Source organism: Callithrix jacchus, chromosome 4, assembly GCF_049354715.1.
Source record: "Callithrix jacchus isolate 240 chromosome 4, calJac240_pri, whole genome shotgun sequence".
Classification (NCBI taxonomy): Eukaryota; Metazoa; Chordata; class Mammalia; order Primates; family Cebidae; genus Callithrix; species Callithrix jacchus.
In genome coordinates this window covers 60476792-60504146 of record NC_133505.1, presented here as the reverse complement: position 1 = coordinate 60504146, position 27355 = coordinate 60476792, and the positions used below count along the sequence as shown (strand labels likewise).

At 41.3% G+C, this 27355-nt stretch overlaps 1 long non-coding RNA gene across 1 annotated transcript; it reads right to left on the bottom strand.

Moving 5' to 3' along the window:
- Positions 1-13484: 13484 nt before the first annotated feature.
- Positions 13485-25466, bottom strand: LOC108591200 (uncharacterized). The gene is made up of 2 exons (XR_013534280.1): positions 24549-25466; positions 13485-16477 (listed from the first exon to the last, which is right to left on the bottom strand). It is a non-coding gene; the product is annotated as an uncharacterized LOC108591200 (long non-coding RNA).
- Between the last annotated feature and the right edge of the window lie 1889 nt (positions 25467-27355).

The following is a 27355-nucleotide window of genomic DNA, read 5'->3' as shown; positions in this document are numbered from 1 at the left end:
AAAGGCAAAACTTTTGCTTTATGATCTTTTAAATCTTTTATTTTGGGGAGGTAGGGTGGAGTGGTGGTTAATTCAATAAAAGCAGTAAAGAAACAAAACAAATGGTTCAGTATGTCTTAATATACCCAGTCATTTTTTTGCCTATCAAAATGCATTAATAGTTACAGATATATTTACATTTCATTTTATATTACATCACTTATGCCATACTTTTGATAATTACTGGGCATACAGTCTTTGAAAGTTTTGGTCCTGGGTAGTAGGTTTTATCTCAAATGTTGAAATTTGTACCCATTCCTGCCACAGTACATAGTGCATAGTAGATGTCCTGTAACTAGTGAAGAAATATTATTGTCCTTGAGTGAGGAAACATTCTATATGGAAACTATTCAATTTCATTCTTTGGATTTTGAACTTGCTGAATATTCATTTGCTTATAAAATTATTTTTCATGTATTGCTTTCCCCCATTTTATAGATACAGAAATTGAGGCTAGGAAAATTACATTGTTTCAGAGTATTATTTAAAAGTCATGCAGAGAGAATCAGAACCTAGGTTTCTTGATGACTCTGTGTTAGATTTCCAAAATCAATTTCCTAAAAGCTAATTTGTAATGATTAATATATCACATTTATTTAATTGTAACTATTCAGCTTTGGTGACCTGTTTTCATTATGGTTTCTTAACAGCATGTTAAGGGATGTTAACTTTGCTCTTGCCTCTTGCCTGCTGCTACAGTTAGATATTGAAGGATAGAGGGCCATGAATGTCAAGGAGGGCTTAGGGTGGTAATGGGATTCTTCATAGACAAAAGACTACTTATAAGAAAATTTCATTTTTAAGAGTACACTTAAAGTTCTTCATGAATATATTATTTTACCCTCTTTTTGTATCGCAGGGTTGAGCTACTAATTCTCAATTTATTAAACATTAACATTGGTTGGCTCAAGGCGCCCTTTTCTTTCCTTCTCCCTCTCTCTTTCATCTCATTCCCACATCCTCTTCTCATCATCAGCCACCTCATCCCAGGCAAGAATTAAAATGAGCTTAATATGTATGCTTTTGCTTGTATGCCTTTTTGCAAAACTCATATTGTTTTGTGTACCTGTATGTTTTAAACTTACCCAAATGATATTGTTATAAGAGCCATCCAAAGTGCTCCATGAACACCTTGACCATTGTTTCTGACCCATGGTGTACATGCTGTGCATTTCAGCCAGCTCCTTTTTCAGGGATGGATATCAATTTGCTGCCAATGACCCCTCAGCTTCTACCACAAATAAATATCCTTACACATGCCACTTACAGACTTGATAGAAACTTATTTAAGCTATATACATGGAGTGGAAATTCTGAGTCATAAAGTCTGATCATATCTACTCTACGGAGATGTGTCAGAATGCTCTTCAGTCTTTCTTCCCTCCAGAAGTACACAATGGTTCTTATAGCCAGCTCTAGATGTTATCCAAATCTACTAGTCAAGTTATATCTCACTGTTGTCTTCATCAGTATTTCTCTGATTACAACTAACTTTGAACATCTTTTTTTAGGCTTGTTAGCTTTTTGGATTTCTTCATTTTATCGCTGAATGGTAGGATTTACTTGTATGTTATAAATATTAGTTGTTTAGACTTGTAGTACCTGTTTTATACTTTGAAAAGATCTCTGCATCAATGGTCTATCTGTTGGTGTTGGTATGGGTGTTCCTTTTTGAACAGAAATTTGTAATTTTGATATAATCAAACTTATTTATATTTTTGTTTCATGGTTGGAGATTTTAAGAGGTGCCTTCCCACTAGGCATTAAGGGTGTTCTACCACATTTTCTTCTATTAACTTTAAAGCTTTACTTTTCACATTTAACTCTTTTCTCCACCTGGAGTTTACCTTTGTATGTGATGTTAGACGAGAATCTGGTTTCATTGCTTTCCATAAAATAAGCCAATTTTCTCTACATCCTCTACATAATACTGTGTTTTTTTTGCATTGACTTATGAGTCTATGAAAAATCTTATATTAAGTTTTTCTATGTATATGGAATTGTCACTAAGCTCTCTAATATTTTTCATTAGTTTTTTGTTCTGTTTTTGTATTAATACTGCACTAAACTATGATTTTCTGGTAGGTTTTAATATCTAGTAGGGCAAGATACCTATCTTGTTTTATAGGTTGACTTAACCAGCTGTTGACAATTATTCTTTTATTAATTTCTGACTAAATGTAATTGGTCTGTTAAAAAAGTAACTCAAATGTAGTTTCATTTGAGATTACATTAAATATACAGGTTAATGGAAATTATTGTCTACTATATGATACCAACCATCCAGTCCAAATGCAAAGAATGCCTCTCGATGTATTCAGATCATTCTCTGTGTCCCTCATGGGGTTTAAAAGTTTTCTTCAAAGTTAACTTCTCATTTGAAATACTGCATAGTTTTGGTACAATTCCAAATGGCATCTAATTTTCAAAACATATTTTGCAGTTGGTTATTGCTGATGTGAAAGAAATGTTATTGCTTCTTTTTAATGCCTGATCTTGTATCCATCCATTCTGCTGAATACTCTTTTTAATTTTTAAATTTTCTAATAGTTTATCTGTTGATTCTGTTGGCATTTATTTGTGGGGTAATCATACCATCTACAAATAATGATAGTTTCATCTGTTCCCTTCCAGTGTTTAGACTTCTCTTCTCCTTTTCTCCCCCACCCAATGTTGTTTGAGACTTCTAATTCCATGTTTGAAATAGGTGTGTGTGTGTGTGTGTGTGTGTGTGTGTGTGTGAGATTCTTTATCTTGTTCCTGATCTTAAATAAAATGCATCAAAGTTTCTCTTTGAAGTGTTGTTTGCTGCTAATTTTTCATGTATAACTTTTACCAACTTGAAATATTAACTTAGTTTGTTGAGTTGTTTTAAATGTTATAAATAGTTGGTGAAATTTATCAGATACCTTTTCTGCACCTATTGAAATAATCAGATGATTTTGCTCTTTTAATCTATTAGTGTGGTAGATTACATTAACAGATTTTCAAAATGAACTATATTATTTCTGGAGGGAGGAAGTCTTCTTGATCATGATATATTATTATTATTTTATCACTATTTGGATTTGATTAACAAGTATTCTACCGAGGACAATCACGTTCATATTCAAAACTAAAAATGAGAGATTAATTTTCTTGTTTGTATAGTTTGTAAATGATTTCAGAATGAAGATTACGCTAGTCTCATAAAATGGACTGGGTAGCACTTTCTCTTTTTCTATTTTCTAGACAATCTTTAAAGTGAGTATTAACTCCGTTTTGGTCACATTCACCTGTGGAGGCTTCTTGCTGGTTTTAGATTACAATTTATGTTCATTTAATATTCTTGTTTTATTATTGTATTCATCAGAAAGATGTTTATGAGAAAAACATATTAATAAGAAGAATATGGTCCTAGGAAATTTTTATGATCATTTGGCGTGCTGGCTACTACTGAATGGTCCTGCATCTTTTCTTGACGATTCATTGAGGCACTTTTTTTGGTACATTTGGCACCATTTTGTAATTAAAAAAAAATAAAAACAAGTAGTAGACATAGTCCTTTTTGATAAACCTTTGAAGTAAATAATTTCACTGATGACAGCACATGTTTTAGTAGCACTGATGAGGTGGATGGTGAGATTTGCCACTTGGATTCCAGTGAGGGAACTGACCATTGAGACAGAAGCTCAAACTCTGATGGGCCTGACTCTTTGAAAACGTGTCTTTCAGCATGTCTCTATCTAACAACCCAATACAGATAATTCAGTAAGCAATAACATAAAGCCTGAAATGCTAAGCTACTTACTTGGTTGGACTTTTTTGTATTTCCTCCTTGCCTTGGCTGCCAGGAAGCCTATGGCTAGGTCACAGCAGTGACCATTTTTTCCCAAGTTCTGGGTTCTTCTCTCACGTACCTATTTCAGACCATACTCTGACTCTCTGTTGTTAAGTGCTCTGAAATCTTTGAGAATATCTAAATCTCAAGTAACTGATTGTAGCATTTGATTTTGGCCAGCTCATCATCTTCAACATGGAGATAAAGACAGCCATTTGGTAGGTTGTTATCAGGATTAAATGAGATTGAATGAAATGAGAACCCTTAAAGCTGAGTCAGATGTGGGGTAGCCTGCTGGGATTCATTCACTTCCTAAATGACTTACGTCTACACAGCAGCCTCAGAGGGAGCACAAATTTCTGTTTCAGTTGAATTATAAATGACTACATCATGGGCTTTTGGAGTCACGGATGAACTGTCTACAGTCTGTGTTCTTTGGGGGAAGTAGGAGTGGCATAAATGATGACAACACATGCTGGGTGAGTGCCGCGGAAATACTGTGCTCTATAGAGGCCCCAACTCATAGTCATGTCAGCTCTCACTCCCGGATGCTCTGGGTTTTTTCCTGGTCTGGTTTTATTTACCTCCCACTGCTCCCCACCTAAAGCTCACGCAGAGGGGAGGTTTGCTGGCTCAGTTCTTCCACCATTTTTAGCAGTTTGAAGCTTGGCAGCTCCGACTGGAAGGACTCAGTGACATTCTTGCAAATGATTGAAGAACTGGGCTAGGTGGGGTCCCTGGGAATGAGGGAACCAAGGCTTCCTCCTTGGGGTGATGCTCAGAGATTCGGCTCAGTCTGATAATACTGTGACTTGTTATGATGTACACAATGAAGGTGGGGCCTTCCAGGGAGACCCATAAAGATGAAGGCAGGGAGGGACAAAGAGAAGTGTAAGAGGAAAGTAAGACAACGAAGAGAGATACCCGAAACTAGTAACACACAGAGACTTTTTTAGTGTTTACACTCTCTATGGGTTTTTGTTTTCTAAAAGTTTGCTTTTTGATAATTCTTCAAATCAATTCCCCTTGAGACTCTTTGGAGTCCTTCTTCATTGAAAAGCGTTCTGTGGATTAAATAAAAAGATGCTACTTGCCGACATGCACCTAGTTTTTTTTTGAAGGTATACAATTCAGGAATGCAGTATTTGTTTCTCGTTCTGCTGTACGCTCCTCCACCCTCCTTTCTCCACTCTTTTGCACCCCCTCTCGCACCCTCAAGCCTCAGCTCGCCCACTCCTTGCACACGTATAGGTTGTGATAAATAAAACACATTGATGAGCTTCAGCAGAGAGTGCTGGGAAGTGCCATTTGCCACTTGGAAAGGCCAGGAGCCAGAGAAATGTCTGTAATACAAGAAGCTTATTTTTAAAAGGACTCCCTTTCTCTTTTCTTCTCTGGGCTTTATTTCTTTACCCTACACGTGTGTGTGTGTGTGTGTGTGTGTGTGTGTGTGTGTGTGTCTGTCTGTCTGTTTGTGGGCGGGGTGAGTGTTGTCCACTGCCACAGGCAGGGAAGAGAGCTTTTCTTCATTGTAAATGAAAGTGCTTTATTCTGGTGGGTGCCCCTTGCTCTGTGGGACATTCCAGTTTGGATGAGTCAAGCAGAGGAGTGGGTCACTCTGGCCAACACATTTTATTAAGTGCCCTTGGTTAGGGAGGTTGAAGCTCAGGAAAAGCGGGTCAACAGGTGGTTGTTTTATTGGGGTGGCATTTTCCCAGTTCTCCAAGGTGCCCACAGTTGCTGCTTCTGGAAGAGGATGTGGAAAGACGGCAGGGGGTGGGGGGGCTGTGAGGGCTGTCACATATGTGAAACAGCTGAGTCAAGCAGGGTCAAGCAGTTACAAGGGCATTGCTGTGAGCTTAGGCCACTGGGTGGAATTTCTCTGACCAGTAGTCCTTCTCCACAAAGCCCGCAAAGGCAGGAAATGTGCACATTACCTAGAGGATGCCACTGGTCAGAATTTGATAGCTCTCAAGGGCTGTCAAACATCACTGAAACCTGTTCCTTCAGGCACTTTCTGAGTACCTGTGGTTTTGTGTGTGATGACTGAAGGGATATTTTTAAAAGCCATTATGATGTGGCTACTGGTCTATTTCAATTGGAACTGAAAAAGGAGGCATGGGTCTTTAGCTCTTTTTATAAAAAGCAAGCTCAGGTAATCTGCCCATGCTACCTTCAGTGCATGCCTCCTCCCCAACCAACCCCAGAGAGGCAGGTAGAAATTTGGGATTGGAGGAACTTTGGGGATGGAGTGTGATCTGCAGCGCATCAAGGCTCAGAAAGAGGTAAATGCGGCCATTTACATAACTTGGTAATAAGGAAAAGTTGAAATGTTAGTGGTTTGTTTTTAAAAAGACATTAAATGGGTATAAATGTCTAAATCACCAGGGTCAAATAGTTGTGTCAAATGACCATCATAAAATTTTAGATACTCAAGCTAATATGAGCAAAGAGAGAAGTAAAGAAATTTTAAGCAGCAACATAAAGATACATGAAGTTTGGTTTTCTCTCACATGGATTTATTTCCCCTCTTGGAATTATGAGAAAACAGAAGCTATTCTGTCTTTTGGACTAACTGGAAGAAAAGCCTGTTGTGATGGTTAATGTGTGAATGTGACTGGGCTATGGAGTGCACAGGTGTTTGTGTTTGGCCAAGTGTTATTCTAGATGTTTCTGAGAGAGATGAGATGAGTGTTTAAATTGGTGGACTGAGTACAGCAGATTGCCCTCCATAATGTGGGTGGGCCTTATCCAGTAAGTTGAAGACCCAAATAGACCAAAAAGTTGACCTTCTCCTGAATAAGAGAGAATTCTTCCTGCTTGACTAACTTTGGGCTGGAATTACATCATTGGATCTCCTGGGTCTTCAGCTTCCTGAAGATTTTGAGACTTGTCAGCTTCCAAAGTTACATGAGCCAATTTTCTACAATAAATCTTTTTCTGTTTCTCTCTCTCTCTTCATATGTGTGTGTGTGTATACATATATGAATAATATATATTCATATATATTAGTTCTGTTTCTATCTATGGAAGAATTTAAATTTTTTGTGAAGAAACTATTAAGTTGGTGCAAAAGTAATTGTAACCGCAAAAACGCAATTACTTTTGCACCAACCTAAAACCTGGATGTGGTCCTGTGAGTCAAGCTGTGGAATGTCAGAAAATTTAGTATATCAGCTTCTGTATCTTGGAAGTGTGGTTTCATAAGAGTAATTTCTATTTATAATACTTTTTTTCTATTAAGAGAACAAGAATTCCTGATATTTCAGTTGAAAACTCTTAAGTACTTGAGACCCACTTATTGGCCTTCTATGAAGAAAGAATTGAAAATTATTTTGGGGTGGATGAAAATGTAGCTATTCTTAGTTTCCCCAGAGGAAAATTCAAGAGGAAATGGGTTTACACAGCAGTAGAGGGGATTTGGGGGGGCATAAAGGAGCATGTTCAGAAGCAAGGTTCTGTCAAGGATGTGCATGGATCGTGTTTCCTTGGCATTGAGGTAGTCAGCAGGGTCCATATGGGGTCTCGGATGACATAGAGTCTAAGGTGGCCCCACCAACCCTTCTCTCAGCTCTCCCTGTCTGGATTTAGAGGGATTTAGGGAGGCACTAAATGGTGATTTAGTGAATGGTGAGTTAGTGTAAAGCAGCCCTGGTTTTGAAAGAGCCATCGGGCTGAGGCATGGCCAGATGCACAGCGAGGATGGTGATATCTGATTCACAGCAGGCTGCCAAACGTCTTCTCCCATAATGACCCGTGTTCTCTCCTTACATATTTTTGTTGTTTTAAATTTGGGTAGCACTGAGAGTTGGAAACTGGGGGTGGGGCCAGGGGACTACTATTTTACATTATAACCTTTAAAAATTTAAACCTTGTACATGTATAGCTTTGGGAAAAATAAAAATATATAAAAATTAAAAAATCCCTGTGGCTTACTTTTTGTTACAAGTAATACATGCTAGTTGAGCAAAATTTAGAAAATTCATGGAGGCCTTCTTCCCAAAATCCATTGTCTAGCAATATTTACTGTTGGACCTTTGGTCTAGATGCTTCCATATTTTTGTCAACATATACATACATGTATTCTTCTTAAAAACAAAAATGTATTATGGTAGCTTGCTTTTGTGAGTTAACAATATGTCTTTAGAGTAAACTCCAGAGTATGAAAGGGTATATATTTGATTCTATATGAGTTCGGGCACTTTTGTTTGCAAATGATATCATTTCAGTGGTAAGTGTCTTAGGTAAAAAGGAATACAGACTATAGGAACTGGGCCTTGGGAACAACCATGTCCAGGATTGAAATACTTCTGGGACTCTGTATCTGTTCTCTCTTTGGTTTCTTTTTATGTAATTTGTTCATTCTTCTCTCTTGCTGAGCACTATTGAGAAATACTGGGAATAGTTTTGAAGCTTCACATCTTTTATTTTAGCTTTCCAAGGAAATACAGCTTTAATATTTACATACCAATAATCTAAACTCCCATGAAAGGGCTCACTAGGATGGCTTAAGTTAGAGAAAGGTGCATAGTTGTAAAAGGTCCTCATGGAAACATGGTGAATGGAAGGAGAAAGAGGTAATTTTAAGAATAGTCAAGGGAGGGAGACTGAGCTGTTAACAGAGAAAGAGAAGATTGTGGGTAGAGAAAATAATAGCCTCCTTGATGCATATGTATTGATAAATGATGCTTTGAAGAGTATAGACCTGTATTCATGCCCAGCTATATATTAGCTGCCTATTGGCTAACAGACTTGCCAGCCCTGGGAATTACCATCAGAAAGAAACACTTTGATGGACTGTACTAATGGGATTTTCTTGTTTGTCTGGATTTCTGCCAGTTAGATAGTGCCTGCACTATTTTCTGTCAACTCCTCCTGGAGAAGAGCTCCTTCAGCATGGGTGTGCTACCATCTTCTCCCTTCTAACACTCGCCAGATGTGGGGGCAGGGTCCATTTTGAAGCTGACCCAGAGTCGTCATGTTTTACCGGCGTGACATTATGGGCCGCCTCTTACTGGCACAGGAATGGTGATGATTCAGGAGCACACATAAAGGGATACAGCAGCAGTCGCAAAACCACATGCCCCACTGGGTGGCCTAACCTAGATTTCTGCCCTGAAGAGGGGCTGTGGCAGGATGAGCAACCGCAGCCCATGGGCAGCAGGCCCTGTTCTCTGATTCCTCTTGCTTTCTTACTAAAATGGAGAGTTTGGGCTTGTGGGACCTTTGAACATGGATATCAAGGTCATTCAAACTTACCAGAAAACATGCTTTCTTAAAGGTTCTGTCTGTTTGTATAGTGGTGAGTGGGAGCAGGAATACATTTGCTTCCCTCTTGGTTTAAGAAAAATCAAACAGAAATGTAAATGAAAGTTGAATTCTCAACAAGTGAGTAAGAGGGGCCAGTATATTTTGACTTTGGAGGCAGGCTATGACTAGAACTCCTTCTATCCTGTGGTCCTTAAAGATGTGTTGGGCAAAGACCCTTGAGGGCAAGCAGGTGGGTAGAAACTTGGATGGCAATGTTCACCCATGTTCTCCAACCCTTGCTAGAAGTGTGCTGACTTGCTCCTCCCCTCCCCTCCTGTCCCCTCCTGTTCCCTCCCTATTCTCTCCATCCCTCCCCTCCCTTTCCCTCTCCTCCCTCTCCATCCCTCCCCTCCCTTCCTCTCCCCTCCCTCCCCCTCCCTCCCCTCCCTTCCCCTCCCCTCCCTCCCCTCCCTTCCCCTCCCCTCCCTCCCCTCCCTTCCCCTCCCCTCCCTCCCCTCCCCTCCCTTCCCCTCCCCTCCCTCCCCTCCCTTCCCCTCCCCTCCCTCCCCCTCCCTCCCCTCTCTTCCCCTCCCCTCTCCTTTCTTCCCCTCCCCTCCTCTCCCATCCCCTTCCCTTCACTCCCTCTTTGTTCCTTTTTTCATTCTTTTGTTTTTGAGAGAGGGTCTCATTCTGTCACCCAGGCTGAAGTACAGTGGTGCCATCACAGCTCACTGCAGCCTCAAACTCCTGGGCTCAAGTGATCCTCCCACCTCAGAACCCCCATCCCTGTGCCTGGCTGATTTTTGGTATTTTTATTAGAGATGGAGTTTTGCTCAGGCTGGTCTTGAACTCCTGAGCTCAAGTGATCCACCAGCCTTGGCCTCCCAAAGTGCTGGAATTTATAGACATAAACCCTCATGCCTGGCCTGGATGGCTTCTTTATAACAGAAAAAAAGAGATTATTTAGTCTTAGCCTTTTATGGTCTTGTCCAGCTGTATCAGGCATTTTAGCCATGAAATCCAAAATGTGAAAGTGACTCTTTCTTTATACTCCTATTACCTATACCTGGCATCGCTTATCTAACCTTTGCCTGCGTGACCTCTGCCCTTCCAGACTAAGAAGATCCCTCCTGTCAAGTACAGCTAGTTTTTGGGCATATCATGTTTGTATTCTGTTCTTCCAGGTGACTTCCAGGTGACAGCTCTGTGACTGTGCTTCAAGATCACCCTGTGTCTACTCCCAGAGGCCTACGCCTAGTTCTCAGGGAAGTTCCATCTCACCACAGACCTGGGAAGCAGAGAGAAGCTTGTCGCCACCCTTCCCCCACACCTTACTACTGCTTTGAACCAGTATGCTATATGGAAAGAGATAAGTAGATAAAGTCGAACCCCAAATTCCATGACCCGATAGTTTGTGCTTAAAATAAACAAAGAAGCTGATCTTTTAGTAAACAAGTTTTTATTGAACACCAATTAATTTCAAGAACATTTCAGGTACGTTGTCAAAAATAAATACTCTTAAGAATGTATTATGTACCCAATAATGGTTTCTGGCCTTTACATGTATTTTCATTTTATTCTCATAAAACTCTATGAAGTAGATATTATTATCAATATTCCTATGCTACAGATGAGGAAACCCCGGCCCAGAGAGGTCAAATAACTTGACCAAGTGGCACAGCTGGAGAGTGGGGAGCTGGGACTTGAGCCCAGGTAGTTTGTCCCCAGCACCTACAGCTGAGCTCCATTCTGTACTGCCCTTTGGAACACACACTCCATGGCCTTCACCCTCCTTGTACTACTCGGGATGACGTGTGATCTCAACAGCACTCACAAAGGAAGGCGTTATAGACAGGATATTTAGAATAGTAATATCAGTCTCATGGGTAATACATTTTTAAAAAGAAAGCATATTACATACTAGTCATATGTAATAGGATGAATGCATGTATGCTACATGCTAGTAGAATTAATAGTTGGAATATAAAAATACCCTATGATGAGACTTTATTTTTTGGGTTCTCCAATTTTTTTTTTAAATTTGGCCCTCTTCTTCACTTCCATACAAGTGCCTGTGGACACAGCATGGTCTTTGTGCTGTTGCCATTTGCAACAGCAAAACAACAGCTGCCATTTCTTGAGGGCTTATATTTGGCCCTTTATAAACACTGTCTGTTTTCAACCTTACGGTCACTGAGGTTGGTATCATTGTCCCCATTATACAGATGAGTAAACTAAGACTTGCACAATGTTAACTGAGCTGCAGAGAGGATATATCACAGCTAATAAATGAGAGCGGCAGCATTCAAACCCAGGTCTGCCTGAATGCACAGACTTGTGCCAGTGAGCTCTGTGTTCTCCTCGGAGGTCACTGCAGGGGGCTCTAGGCACTTATGCTATCCCATTTGTGTCAGAATGCAGCATGTGAACACACGTCTCTATAGAATTTAAAACCCAAATGTTTACTTATTACTATCTAAGTTCCAGACACCCTATAAAAGGTACAAATCTTAAAAGGCAAATTGGAAGGACCGGTTAGAATTCTCCCTCTGTAAAAGGTAGCAATTATGAGAACTTAACTCACTGCAGCTTCCATCTCCTGGGCTCAAGTGATCTTGCTGCCTCAGCATCCCAGGTAGCTAGGACTATAGGTATTTACCACTATACCCAGCTAATTAGAAAATATTTTTTTTTTGTTAGAAATAGCATCTTGCTATATTGACCAGGCTGATCTGAAACTCCTGGCCTAAAGTGATCCCCTGTTTCAGCCTCCCTAGATGCTGGGATTTTAGGCATGAGCCACTGTGTCTGGTGTGACAGGTACTATTATCCCCATTCTACAGATCAGAGAACTGAGAAATGCACATTGCTTAGTGAGTAGGTATCTTGGGCTGAATAGATCAATAGAGACTTGATGACACATAATGTGCTAGGTGTATTTGGTGGGATAGGTAAAAAGAATTATGCCTTGGAACAGCCATGCTCTGACTTGGCACTCAATTGGATCACTCCATATTTACATGTCTAATTTCTTTCCTTAGACTGTTAGCTCCTGGTAAGCAGGAGCCCTGTCTTCTGTGTCTCAAGCTCATCCCCTGACTGGCTTAGGGTTGGCACAAACTCCATCCTCCAACTCTTTCCTGACTCTGTGTGTGTCAAAAGCATGTGAGTGGCTGCGGTTGTGAGTGCAAAAACATGTAACACTGTGTGTTGAACATTAAAATCTTGCTCACTTTTGACTCCAGGACTCTTTGCTTCCTTCCTGGGGGCATGAGAGTATGGTGAAAAAAACAAAATTGTTTTCTTAAGGAAAGTTTTAGTAGGTAATTTCAGCCACAGGTGAATCTTTCTGTTTTTCCAAGGACTGGGCATTGCCAGCCCTGCTGTAGCTGGTTGAAGGGGACCAAACCTCTCAGGAAGACGGACTTGGTTCCGTTTGACCAGCCAGAGCAAGGGGCATCTATCTTCGGAGGTGACTGCAGCCTCTAGTGTGTAGGTACCTTGGTGTGTCTCAGGCATCAGTTGTCCAAGCCTGTAATGCAGAAAGAAACAGCATTAGCATCTGTCAAACTCCAGGAGCTTGCCTTGCCCAGAATGTCTTTGCACATGATTTGTACATACATCTCATATGATTTCTACATACAAATCATACATAATTTGTATTTTGTGTTGCATGGCTTCAATTAATTTTTTTCTTTAATCTTTATTATTTTTTTCAAATAGGAACATCATGAAAAACAAATATGACATGGAATTATAGAATATGGAAAATGATAGTATGCCATACTTCTTCCTCTTCCCATTTTCCAAAAGAGATGTAACATTTTGGCATATATTCTTTGTTTAACATTTTTAAAACTTTATTTTTAATTCAGATATGATATCGTTATAAAAGAGTATTTATAATATGTAAGTGATGGTGCATAATGGTAAAACCAATACCCATGAACAACGATCTACTTTTTCTTTTTTGAGACAGTCTAGCTCTGTCGCCTAGGCTGGAGTGCAGAGGTGTGATCTGGCTTACTGCAACCTCTGTCTCCTGTTTCAAGCGATTCTCCTGCCTCAGCCTCGGGAGTAGTTGGGATTACAGGCATCTGCCACTACTCCTGCCTGTTTTTGTATTTTTATTAGAGATGGGATTTTTCCTTGTTGGCCAGGCTGGTCTCAAATCCCTGACATCAGGTGATCCGCCCACCTCAGCCTTTCAAAGTGCTGTGATTTCAGCTGTGAGCCACCATGCCTGGTCCAACAATCTACCTTTTAAAAAGAACTATTTTTTTAAAGCTGTTTTATACTGTTGCTTTCTTTGTACTGAATGCTTTTTCCAATTTGTTTCTTTATGTTTCCTCCCAGAGGTAACTATCATACTGAATTTATTTTTTCTTATAATTTTAATATTTTTATTCATAGTTTTTACCATTTGTGCATATATTTCCAAACAATATATATGCATATTTTAGTGTATAATAGCATCATATCATAGGTATTACTCTGTGACTTGATATTTTCATTTAAAATTATATTTGCAAGATTCATCCATATTGATGTGGTAGCAGCAGTTTATTAATTTTCATTGCTTTACGGTTTCTACTATGTGAATATCCTATAATCTATTTATTCTCCCAGCCACAGACATTGAGGTTGTTTGGTTTAACAAGAGGGTAGCATTGACTAAACTGTTTGTCAAAGGAGGTGGGGAAATCTTTGATTCTTACAGATTTTAAAGGAGAATTCTGGATTTGCAGGTTGGTCTTGTAAAAGAATGACAACACTCACCAGCCCCAAACATCTGGAAGTAGAGCCCAGAAATTAGTGCCATAACCTGCCCTAAAGTTTGAGAACTACTTAACTAACAGGAGTACCCACTGGTTTCTCTCTGTTTCTAGGGAGGTGTGAGCAGGGGGAGAGAGCTGACCAAGAAGAAGACACTCCCAGAAAGGTGGCCTGCCCGTCTTCACAATGTATGGGAGCAGGTGGGAAAAGAGGCTGGCAGAAAGGCTAGTTTGAATGATGCTAGAAAATTGTCCTTCTCCCTTGGGGCTAGGTGTTGTGGCCCTTTCATTTTCTTTTCCTGATGAAGAAAGTAAAATTAAGAGGAATGCATGTGGCCTTGGAGTCACACTTATCTGGGTTCAAACCCCGCGAATGCTTCTTTGGCTCTTTGGCGTTCAGGAAGTTACAGAACATCTTGTAACCTGAGTTTCTACATCTGTACAGCAGGAGAACATTGTATCTACTCTGCCCACTTGTTTCAAGGCTTAATGACAATGAAGGAAAGGTGCACTGAGTCCCCAGGGGGCACAATGGACAGTGCCATGGGTGTGGGAAAGTTCTAGGGACAATACTGACAGCTTTGGAGGCCAAGAGTTTCACTCTCAACTCCAGCCTTGTCCTTCACACGTTTCCCTTCCTCAGCTGCAAGTGGTTGCGTTTCATCATTGAAGTATTTGAAACTGCTGGTCAGGAAACACAGTACGAGTTTAACCAGCCAAGCTGACTTCTGCAAGGTGGACTACAGCTTGGGAGCTCTGTATGAAATAATCAAGATATCCCAGACATCGAAGCCCTCAATAAGGCACTGTAGAAATGGCAACAAGGTAAAAGCCCACAGTGATGGTGGTGGTGAGAAAGCAGGGCACCACAGAACGTGACTTGGTTCTAGAATGGTCTATGCAGGGTTACGTTGAAGCTTCTGTCTTGGCATGAGTCCTCTCCGCCTTGGTGTGCATCCTCCTGGCCCTATAGTCTGGGCATCTTACCTTTTCCCTCCTCCTGCCAGTGACATAGCTGTCTTGATGCTGCTGCCTGCCAGCTCTTTCTCTGGCTAACCTCTGCTCCTTCTCCAGCTTTTCCTGGGGAGCAAGGGAGCAGGCAGCTGTAGGGGCAGAGGGCAGCCCGATGGTCTGAAATCAGGACTGAAAAGCATGTGTGTCCAGCTCGCCGGCCAGAATAACAAGCCTCTTTTTGTGCAGTTTCTGCACACTTGCTCCCACCGTCTCTCTCTTCTTTACTCATGCCCTGCTTCACCCCCAGCAGTACAGCCACCAATACAACATACCCCCAGTTTCTGAGCAGAGGACATGAAATCAATCTCCAGGGTAGGAAAAGGAAGTGTATCATTAGAACACGTATGATTTAGAAAAGGGAAATTGTCAGCAGAAAGAAGCACAACCTTGAGTGATCTGCCTGTTTTACAGACACGGAGACCAAAGTTTTTAGAATAAAGGACAGTACTTTTCATTGGAAAATATAATGTGCCATAATATGTCAATGTCAGAGACTTCATTTATTCAAAGCACCACTATCAAAAAAGCCAGGTTTCTCGATCTTAGCATATTGACATTTTGGGCTGGATAATTTCTTTGCTGTGTTTTGGGGGGTGGGGTTTGTTCTGTGCATTGTAGGATGTTTAGCAGCATCCCTAGTCCCCACCTCCTAGATGCCAGGAACCCCTGAGTTGTGACAATTGAGACTGTCTCTAGACACTGTCAAATGCTCCTGGGTAATGACATTGTCTCCAATAGTAGGACCACTAATCTAAAGTGAGAAGTCTCGGTGCTTAGTTTTTTAGGAGACCCATCTCTAGTAATTTACCATGTCCTTCCAAGTTCCTTCCACCACCCCCCTCAAAGTATAGGTTTTATGCTCTTAAAGGCCATTAGACAATTCTCTGCTTTCTGGAAGAGGTGGGAGGCTTGTGTCATGAGTGTTGCTGAGTCCAGTTTGTGAAAAGGGAGCCTTGGCCCAGTGTTCTGGGTGCTGTCGCCTCTGAGGGCCAGGGGCCTCTCATCACCAGCTGCTCTGCACTCTTCTGCCATCTCTGTGCAAACATGGTGCATCCTCCCTTCTTCCTTCCCTTTCCTCCTCTCCTGTGTCCTTGTTCTGCTGCTGCTCAGTTTCATTTCACAGCCCTGTCTTGTGCATCTCTTTACACTTCGGTCAAATCCTCTCAGGTTTCCTTTTGTGGTTTTGCTTAAGAACTCATGGTGTAAACTTAGTGTGGTACCAGACATAATCTCTCACATGCACTCACCCTACAAAAAGGAGGTAGAGCTGTGGGATGCAGGAGCCATCCTGAAACTGGAGTGTGAGGGAGGGAGTTTCCTCCCTTGTTCTGAAACTCTTTGTGGGGTGATGGCATGAGCCTTGGGTGACTGCAGCCTTCCCTCCTGCTCAGGGCTTCCCTCTGTAGGTTCAGCACTTTCTTGGTGTGGGCTCAAGTCCTTTGGAGTCAGAGCTGGGAACACAGAGGTTTAGGGAAGAGTGGAGAAAGGAACTATCCCATTAGCTGAGTGAATCACTACTTTAGCATCTCAAGGCTTTTCCTCAAACAGTCTTGCAGAGTCCATTTGGGACAGGGCTGTGCTGCAAAGTGGAAAGAACAGCAGAGCAGAGTCAGGGGATTGTAACCCAGGATGAGTTGTTTTCTGTGGTTTCCTGAACCTCACTCACAGCACCTGCCTCTGTACAATGAAAGCCCTGAGAAATGCCTGTGAAACATATGGCTTGAAAGAAATGATGATTCAGTTTGGTTGTGGAAACCTCTCATTTCAGGAGCTATATGACCAGAGGAAGGAGCTAGGAGGGTGAGGGCTGATTCTATGAAAATCCTTTGGGGGAAAAGCCTTTCCCCACCACGCTGGCCTGAGTAGCCAGATCTGGGAGGCTGGTCACAGCAGTCAAGTGTGTCTGAAACCTTGGGCTGAGCGAGGACACCTCAAGAAGGGGAGAAAGGGGTGCTCAGGAGGAGCCCAGATGGGATTCAAAGGCTCTTGCTTCCATTTGCTGGCACAAAGCCCTGATGAGGAAGAAGGTCACCAAGCCCGTGCTCCGGGTGGTACCCTGGGATTAGCGAGGAGGCACTTGCCGAAACCACACACTTCCTTACATTCCATAGCAAAGTAATCCATATGGGGATATAAAGAAGCATGTGGTCTCGGGAAGCAGTGTCATCCAGAAGCAGCCTGCATCTCAGACATGGGCCACTTGTAGCATCTTTCCTCCTTGCTGCGGCAGGAACCGCTTAGCAGGAAGGGTCACTGGGATCTCAACTCATCCTAAATTCCTGGCCCTCCCCCACCCCACCAAACCATCCTGAAATAAATCTGTTGCAAGGAATGGCAGTGCTGCTTGGGACCAAATCTTCCCCTGCTGTTTGTTCACAGGTAAATGGCATCAAGTATCCCTGGCTTATTCTCATGCAGCCACAGTCTATCAAATCCTTTGTTGTTACTACTAATTAATTCACTGCTGCTGCTTTTGTGCATTTTGATGTGATTCTTTTTTAATGTTTGGGATCCAGTGAAGGAAAAATCACAAATATTCTGCATTCATGCAGGGAGCCACTCATGCTTAGAAGCACACCTGGCCCTCCTGTACTTCCTACTGTACATCTGTCTGTCTTGGGTGCTTGTTGATGGCGGCAGCTGCCCATGCAGCATTCCAAGCACAAATTGTTCTTTGTGGGAAGGATCCTTTTGTCAGGCTTCTGCTCTCCCTAGCCCATCACCTGCCCCACAGTCTGTGAGGCCTGAGCCACAGAAGGGTGAGGGACATTGGCAGCTGTTGAGCCACTCAGGGTCTGGACGGCCACCCTGGCTCGAAGGAGATGGAGTTTTGAAATTCATGGTATCCGATTCTCTGCCAGAAAATGGGGAAAAGGATGCCAAAGGGAAGAGTTGCCCCCCCCAAAAAGGCCTGAGGCTCACAGCACTGGCTATGGTGGTTAAAAACATCTAACCCCAGTAATAAAAATAAGAGGTAACTTTTTATAAGTATGCTTTCTATAACAGGATCATTTCAGTGCTTTGCCTATGTGAGCTCCTTGAATCCTACTTACTCTATGAAATGTAGCAATTTTATCTGATTTTACAGAGGAGAAAAATGAAGATTGTAGAAATGAATTAATCAACATATTTGTAAATGGTAATTCTTTTAAAAAAAACTAATCAGATTGGAGACACAGTTTTGGATTAACCCATGGAGAGAGGCTTAGAAAAAAAAAATGTTGAGAAGGAAGGAAAGAAAATTCTATGGGTTTTGACTTGGTGTACCTTTATCCTTTTGTGACTTTGTGTTTGGGGTGTTGCTGATGGAAGTGGCATAGAAACCATACTGTTTCTTAGGAAAATAGGAAAATGTCTCTGGCATACCAGTCAAAATCTTTCAAGCTGATGTTGGGAATCATTCAATGGTCATTTAATCCCATCTAATGGCTATATAAGCCTCTGCTCTGAAAACACTGTTTTCTCCCTTTGTCAAGTATGGGCTTCATAGAAGTGAGAGTTTGGGGTTACCCTTCCTCCTCTAAGTTTGGGAACAGTGGACAACCGAAAACACTGTTTTATCAGGGGCTGATAGCAGGAGGCAGCTTGGTCAACAGAGGAAAGAGATGTGGCTGTGCCTCTGAGAAATTAAAATTTTTCATTTTTTTTTTTAACAGAACCAGTGAACTTAAGAGCTGAGTAAATGTCCATTTTATCTAGTTACACCTGTCAGATGGAGATCCTCCATAAGTGTTTGGCAAGTGAGTAGTGAGGAGTGAGGATTAGCACCGATGAGAGGAACCATTGAGTTTTATGTTCAAAGAACTAGAAAAAGCCAGCTTTAAGAGACTTGCTATCCATGAGCCAGAATGAACTTCATAAACTCATGTAAGAATACAAAAGAAAAAGATTTTCAGGGAAAATAGTTGAGATAGCCAAGAGAGTACAAACTATCCCATCAGACTGTCCCCAACATTTGGGTGTGAATTGTTTTGACTTTGCCAAGTCTAACTTTGTAGGGCGAAAAGATTACTTAAAAGTTTACTGCAAAATCTGCAGGAGAAAAACAAATGTTAGTAACCGATTGCTTGACAATTTATGAGTCCAGGCAACTAAATTCCTTTTTTTTTTTTTGAGATGGAGTTTCACTCTTGTTACCCAGACTGGAGTGCAATGGCGCGATCTCGGCTCACCACAACCTCCGCCTCCTGGGTTCAAGCAATTCTCCTGCCTCAGCCTCCTGAGTAGCTGGGACGACAGGCGCACACCACCATGCCCAGCTAAGTTTTGTATTTTTAGTAGAGATGGGATTTCACCTTGTTGACCAGGATGGTCTCGATCTCTTGACCTCGTGATCCACCCGCCTCAGCCTCCCAAAGTGCTGGGATTATAGGCATGAGCCACCACACCTGGCTAAATTCTTATAAATTTAGAATGCAGAGAGAATTTTGGTATTCTAGAGAAAGTTTGGCAGTCAAGAGAAAGTTTGAAATGGGAATATCTGTGATGAAAGCCTTGTCTACACCTTCCTCCCATTTTCCTGGACATTTAGCTTAAGATACAAGGAAGAAAAGTCATGAAAGACAAGTTATGACAAAACCAACATATTTTAGACAGGACAAAATAGTAGGAATAAAAAAATCTAGGATGGAGAACACAAAGACACATTTCTCTGTGCTTTGTATATAGAAAAGGGCATCTATATGGCAATTGGATGTGGGATTTTTCCAGGTTATTTATTTGGTTTCCTATCTACCCAAATATTTTGACTTTAGTAGGTACTATTAATGGAAAGAATTGGGCGATGTGGTGTGTCACTTGGCCACTTGTGTTCTGGGTGATATTGACCAAATCACCAGCTTTCTGTTCTCACTCCTATACCAAATCCCATGCCACTTATCTGTAAATAGCAGTTGTGTCCCCAGCTGCCCACCAAAGAATGGGTTGAAGATTAATGAGATAACACATGTGAATATCCTGAGTTTCTTAGGAGAATGGGCCAATGGCAATATAAAATGTCATTCAACATGTTATTGAAAACAAGATTTATTCTGCACCCCAGCCCTGCCTCATAATCAGACAACTTAAATTACTAACATGTCCTTTCCCTTGTTCTGAGAAGTAAGCACCATTTAAAAGCGTTCCAGACTTAAGTAACCATGAAAAAGTAGCCTCAAAAGCAGAAACAGCAAATAATGGTTCTTTTTCAGTTTATTTTGCTGAGCACGGCAGTGTTTGAACATAAATGACTCAACAAATTAAAAAGACAGGAGGATGCTCATTTCTCATTAATAGTCCTTAGAAAGCCTGTTGGATTTGGGTAAAATTAAGGACAGGTTAAGACTGAGGGAAGTCTGAGTTATAGACAAACACAATGTTGCAATCTTCAAGGTTATTGGCCATGGAGTGGTTCAGGGAGAAGCAGCATTTCTTGGACATCTGTGACTTGAGCAAGCTACTTAACTTCTTTCAGTCTCAGTTTCCTCATCTGTAAAGTGCAGCCAATAGTGCTTCCTCAATGGGAGGAATTAGGTTTATGTAATGTGCCATGAGCATAGTATTTGAAGTCTAACAAATAGCCTCTATTACTATTATTATCTATTACTAATATACAATCAACATAATAATGAGCTTAATAATCACGTGTTATTCATTAATATGCAATTAACATATTAATTAGTATTAATCCATCAATGGAATCTACTTACTACATAGAAATCCTTATATTTCGTTTACTTTAAAGGGTTTCATTAACATGACAATTGTTTTTTATGTAAGGGGTAATTCAAAGATACTTGAGAAAGATAAATATTATCAGAAACATGTCTTTCACAGTTTTGGTATGCTTTTAAAAATATTTAAAAACATTTTCATATATGTTAAAAGGATTTGTTAAGGAAAGGTATTCATCAGTATCATTTCTGACAAGAATCTTTACAGGTTCTGAATGTCCAGGTTGCTAGTCTCACTTTTAGGAGTTTTGTGAAAGGATATATGTGATGAGATGCTCAGACTGTCCCCTTACTGGCCACATGGTATTTTCCCTCTGATGTTAGATCTGACCTTAGTTTGTCTATCCTTTGCTGGTGAGGATAGAAAACCAGGATTCTGTGCAGAACAATCACCCGTAGCTGCCTCTCTGAATTTCTAATACAGGCATCTTAGCTCTCCTTATTCCATCTCTGCCCCTGGTGAAGCTTGGAAGTTTTAAACAACTGATACTAATGTGCTAAAATATAATCAGAATTGCATACTTTTATGGGAATTAGAACCCTACTAGTGTCTGCAGAAGGCGTGGCCTGCACTGATGCACCCACTTCAAAGTCTGACGTCTTATGACATTAAGTGCTGGTATCTATTCCTGGTGTTCTTGGTGGCTGTCCATGAAATAGAAGTGATTCTGCTACTCATCAAGTAAAAGCCAAATTATTTGAGGCTTTCCATCATCCTGAGAAGGTTGGAAATAAAGTAGAGGTCCCTCCTTTTAAGGCAAGCATGGGGTTGTATGTTGGGGAAAGACCTTATTTTTTTTGGGCTCAGCCAGAATGTCTTGCTATTTTTAGAGAACAGGCCAGTTCTGAATGTTGTTTTGATCACAGGCATGAGTCCCATTTAACTTCCCAGGGACAGCCAAGAGCAGTGCCAGCACCAAGAGCAGTGCCAGCTCCAAGAGCCCACCTTCTCTTCCTGTTGGCATTCTGCCACTTTCCCCAGAAGAGGTATCAGTGGCATTTCACCATCACAGTTGTCCTTGCCCTGCTTCTCATCCACAAGAATTGAAGCTGGAACTTCAGGAGAGAGTAGGGCAAGGGAAGGAGAGGGAGCCAACATTATACTAAGCCACTTATTTAGAGGATTCATGCTTACAACAATCTCATGAAAGGCATTTTATTACACAGGATAAAACTGTCTCAAGCAGGCTAAGTAATCCGGAGACAGAGTGGCTAAGAAACTTGCCAAAATCATTCAGCAAGTAAATGGCAGACTTTTGACTTGATGTTACTCTCTAACCCAAAGCATACATTCGCTCTAATATGCTATATTAAACCTTGCCTGATTCTTGGTGTGTCTGAGGCACTTATTAAAATCCCTGCTCCCTGGTAGGGGAGCACGCCACTCTAGAGCCATGGATCAGAATCTCCAAGGTAATAGTTGGGGATCTACCTTTTAAGCAGTCACTCCTAGGTGACTTCTATGCTTGGCAAAGTTAGGAAAGAACGGCTCTAGGACAGTTGCTTTCATGCATGAGGGAACATTAGAATCCCAAGTTTCTATGCAGATTCTTCTGACTTGATCTTCACTGACTTGATCTGACAGGCAGTGAGATAAGTGACTTGGGTCAGGGCGCAGGAACCTACATTTTTGCACACCACCATCCTCCCCACCCCTGCCATTTTAGTCTGTTACAAGTGGCCAGAAGACTTTGAAAAACATTGATCTAAAAACAAACAAGAAAAAGGGATATGGATTCTACAGTAATAAAATCATGAATCCTGGAAAGGACTCACTTCACAATAGTCCAAAGAAAATAACTTAGTTTGGATTAAAGGATGAATTTCTGCAAACATGGTGATAAATGGTTAGACCCAGAACAGGGTGATCCCTCTGTACAACATGAGTAGTCAACATCTTAGTGACAGAAATGCTACAACTGACCACTAATCTCTTACCTTTCCCATATCCCCTAGGCTCAGTTTCCACCAGGAATATTCTTTTCCTTTGCCCATTTCACTAGTTAAAATTACTTTCTTTAAGGTTTACTTCAAAAACCACTTTCTTCCCAAAATTTTCTCTCAATTCTCTTCCTTGTGTTAGTTCCTATATCTGTAATTGGGCATGAATCACATCTTATCTTGCATCTAATTCCTCGTGTACGTGTCATGCATATATATCTCTTCTCCTAGAGGGCCAGCACTCTGACTGCTTCATGTTTGATTTCTCAACCACCTGCCAAAGGCCTTTTGCACAGTAAGAGTCAAATGGATAAAGCTACCACCACTATCACCACCCTTACAGAACACTTACAGTGTGCGGGTCCTGTTCTAAGCATTGTAACAAGTATATTAGAAATAGTTCTATTTTACAGATGGAGGGACTGAGGAACTGAGAGGTTGGTATTTTTTGTTGTTGTTGTTGTTGTTGGAAGGTCTCTTTTACAAGCTCTAGCTCTGTAGATGATCAGCATGTAAGGAGATCTGAATACTGTGGATTCCAGGAAGAGCTCCTTAAAAACTCTTAACCTTCCGATTAATTTAGTGCATCAATTAGGTGGACAACTTGCTGAAACACAGGCTGCTGAGTCTTATCCCCAGAGTTTCTGATTCAGGAACTGGGGGTAGGAACAGCATGTTCCCAGGTAATGCTGGTGCTGCTGATCTGGGGTCCATACTCTGAGAACCACTGCTCTAGGTTAATGTTTCTGACACTCCACAGTTTGAGGGCAAAAAATTGGTCCTTATATTCTGAGCTTCCTAAAAGCAAAGAGATGAGGGGGAGGAATAGAAGTTAGGAAGGTGTGAACCCTTTCCAAGGGCGTGGTTGTAGGTGCTTTCCCTGATGAGAGTGTAGACCGGCAGTCAGCACTCCAAACACTGCTGGAAGTCACTTGGTGTTTTTGGCTTGAGCAGTTGCTTGTCACCAGGAGTGATTTCATTGGTTTCCAAATTTTACCAGTAAGCCTTCTGTGAGTTTTGGTGAAGAATGAGTATAAAATGAGATGTGTATTTTTCTTGAGAAGATAGCTCAGCAGAGTCCACTGACTCACTTAACTTTTTATCACATTTGCAGCAAGATTATAAAGATAATATAATACAATGTAATAATACAGAATAATGATGGTTTTAATTATAGCTCCCAAAGCTCTTATTTAAAAAGCTTTTTAAAATTTTTTTATCTGCACCTATTAAATTGAGTGAGGATTAAAATTGCTTAAGGTCCAGGGACCAAGTCAGAAGCATGGGGTTCTTGTCCTAGTTTTCCAAATAAATACATTGCTCAGGGACTTAATTTCTTAGTGGAATAGTGAGTTTCGGATGGGGTGATCCAAAAACTCATCCCCATTCAGAAACTGAATATTTGAGATAAGTTATATATTAAAAGTAAATTCCTTTGAGTTGTTTGGGAAAAAAATTCAATCGATATTCAAAATACTTTGCCAAGGCATTCAAAGGACAAGACACAATTTCAAGGTCACATGCTGTCAGATTTTTTTATCCATCTCTCCTAACACCAATAGCTGGATTACTTTGAAATCTCTCCCCTCTGGAGCTGCCCTTCATTGTCCCTCTGTCTTCCAGGCCCACCCTCCTACCCCTCTGCTTTGCTTCAAGCCCCAGCACCCAGAAGCAAGTCCACTCTTCAATACTGGCCAACAAGTCATTCTCATGCACTGAGCCTGGGGGTGGGGGGGGCCCTTCTCTTATTCATTTCCTGATGCCTGGCTCTGCCTGTCAGATCTGGACTCCAGCTGTCCTCCCCCGCTGTCTGAGATGCAGAACTTGGAGCTTCACCTGCTTCGATAGACACTGCCTTGCTGGCTTCAGATGACAGAAGCAGATCGCCCGCAGGGCTTCCCAAAAATTCACAAAGAAAGAAAGACAGATGGGCAAGGCAGGAACAGCCAGAGGACAATTAGAGGAGAAAGCAGCGCGCCGGGAAAGCTCAGCACATACCTGGGGAAAAGTTGCAGGCGGGTCCCTCCTCCTCTCTGGGCTTCCTTCCCAGCAGGCTTCGGTCCCCACTGAGGTGTTTAGGATGTGGGTAGTTATTTACTTATTTATTTATTTTCCAGAGCTGGCAGTGTTGGCTCGCATTTCTATGCCTTCCTGTCAGAATTCTCTCAAGGAAACGGCAGCTGGTGAGCTCAGAAATGTCAGTCAGAATCTTGGCCTAGTTTGGGGACTTGAAGATTCTTACAGAAAGTTAAAAAGGTTTCTGGGCCAGTGTCTCCTTTGGGTTTTCCCTCTTTTGCTTCTCACCTTTTCCATCTTCTATTTTTTTCATTTTACCCCAGTAGCTAGCTACTTAAATTGCCTGCTTCTGTCTTTCCGATGGTCCCCTCTTGGGTACGGTTGTGGCTCTTCTTCTGACTCAGCCTAACAGCCTGGTGATTTTCTGAGGATTCATATCAGTACTTGGACATTCATTGCTTATTTCATCTTCTTATTTATTCCCTTTTCCCCTTTCCTCCCTCTCCTTTCACTCTTATCTTTGTAATCGGTATCCTTCTAGTCACACACAGAGAAATCATCTTCATCTGTCCTTTATGTGCATTTCCTATCCTCAGTGAATAGGCTGTCATTCCCCCATTTGTGCCCTGTCCACCCATTTCTCCACTTGGATCCTGTCCACATGTGACCTAGCTACAGCTCCTCTCCCCTCCTCCCTTCTCCTCTCCTCTCCTCTCTTCTCCTCTAATCTCCCCTCCTCTCCTCTAACCTCCCCTTCTCTCCTCTCCTCTAACCTCCCCTCTTCTCCTCTCCTCTCCTCTCACCTCCCCTCTTCTTCTCTCCTCTCCTCTCCTCTCACCTCCCCTCTTCTCCTCTCCTCTCCTCCTCGGGCAGTTTCACTCCCTGCCTCCTCTTGTTTCTGCTCTCCTAAGGGAGCTCCTCCTTTTGTACTCTCCAGCCCTCTGCCCACCCCCAGCACACTCTCCCACCTGTTTGTGTCTTTTAAGGGACTTGGTCCTGTCCATGCCTTCTGTCCACCTCAATCACCCAGTGACGGGCCTCTGAAAGCTGTTAAATTACACCTCTTCAGCTGTCCCATTGCAAGGAGAAACCATCTCTGCTAAATCCTTTTTCAGATAGGCAAATCTATATTAATGCCTCTGTTGATGGAATACACTGAAATGATGCATGTGTTATTTTAAAGAGTAAGAACATTAATGTTTTCAAACGAATGAATCTCTATCTCTTGATATTGGGGTTCTTTTAGGTTGTATAAGTATAAACGACCTCAGATACAACTCTTCAAGCTTGTTAATAACTTATTTGGGCCATTTTTCAAGTGGGAGGTAGTTGTAGTGGAGTTATGGAAAACATGGGTAGTTTGGGGCTTGACTGGATGCTCGATAACATGTATTTAGTGACTGCCTGTCAAGTCACAGTGTACCATATTAAGTGCTAGAAATAAGGTGTTTATGTTCCCTGCTCTTGAGAGACTTACAGGCTCTTTTGGGGATAAGACTTGAATTTGGGGGAAATACACGTACATACACATACACAAATATAAAGTATAATAATTACAGACTGATAAAATGGAAAATAAGCACTACTGGCATCCAGAAGCAGAGATTAGTAAGTGATGGGCCAGGTAGTAAAGGCTTCGTGGAGGAGATGGGTTTCCGCTAGGTCCTGAATGATAGAGAGAGTTTATGTGTTTATATATATATATATATATATATATAGAGAGAGAGAGAGAGAGAGAGAGAGAGAGAGAGGGAGGAAAGGGCCTTCTCAGATGTGGGAACAGCTTGAGCAAAGACATAGAGGCAGGAATGAGCAGAGTGTGCTCAGGAAATACTGATTAACCTGTGGCTGGATCCAACCTTTGTGAAGGGGTCAGCCTGGGGAAGGCCTCCAGCATAAAGAGCCAGCCATTCTGGGAAAGTATACTCGTGGAAGGAGATGACAATTTTTTAAAGAGTTCCTTTAGACTACACACTTATCTTTAAAAAGAGTAGTGCTATTTTGTTTTGATATAGTTTCTGTAAATGTGTATGAATTTGGATGGTTTGATAATTATTATTTGAATAATCATGGTATGAAATTTGTTGCTATTGAATATTCAGAGTGAAATAGACATTTCTCTCCAATCCTCAGAATATTAAGTCTTATTATTATTTTTTCTGGCATGTGTTACTGAAGATCTGCTGTTATAAATGTAGAAAACTGCTAGCCCCACTCATTCACAGTCTATCACTGGTTCTGTCTCCCTCACATAGTTGGCCTTAAAGTCTACTCAACATCACTTTTTCCACCTACTGAAAGCTTGATTCCACCTTGGCTGGATTGTGCATTTGTAATGGGTCTAGATACACCTTAACATGCCGTTATCCTGTTTAATTTTTTAAACAATTTCTTTTTATGTAAGTCTAGAATTCACAACACTGTAAACTTCTGGAGGTCAAGTTTATACTTATTTTGATTTATTCTCTTGTTTGCAGCACAATATGAGGACACAGTGGCCTTCCAACGAATGGTTGTTAAAGTCAGATTGGATCAAAAGGGTTTCTAAAAGACTAAAACTCTGCAACAGAATACAAAATACAAACCCAACAGTCATGTTACTAATAGGAGGATAAACATCTTCTGAATATTGTGTCAAGCCTTTAGTTCTTCTGAGATTTTTCTCAGGTGAAAAGAGGGAACTGATGTTAATGTAATAATTTATCTATATATAGGATCATACTTTAGGCTTTCAAGTCACAAATTCTTATGAGTCTCATGCACTATTTTGAGTGAGTAAGCCAAAGGTA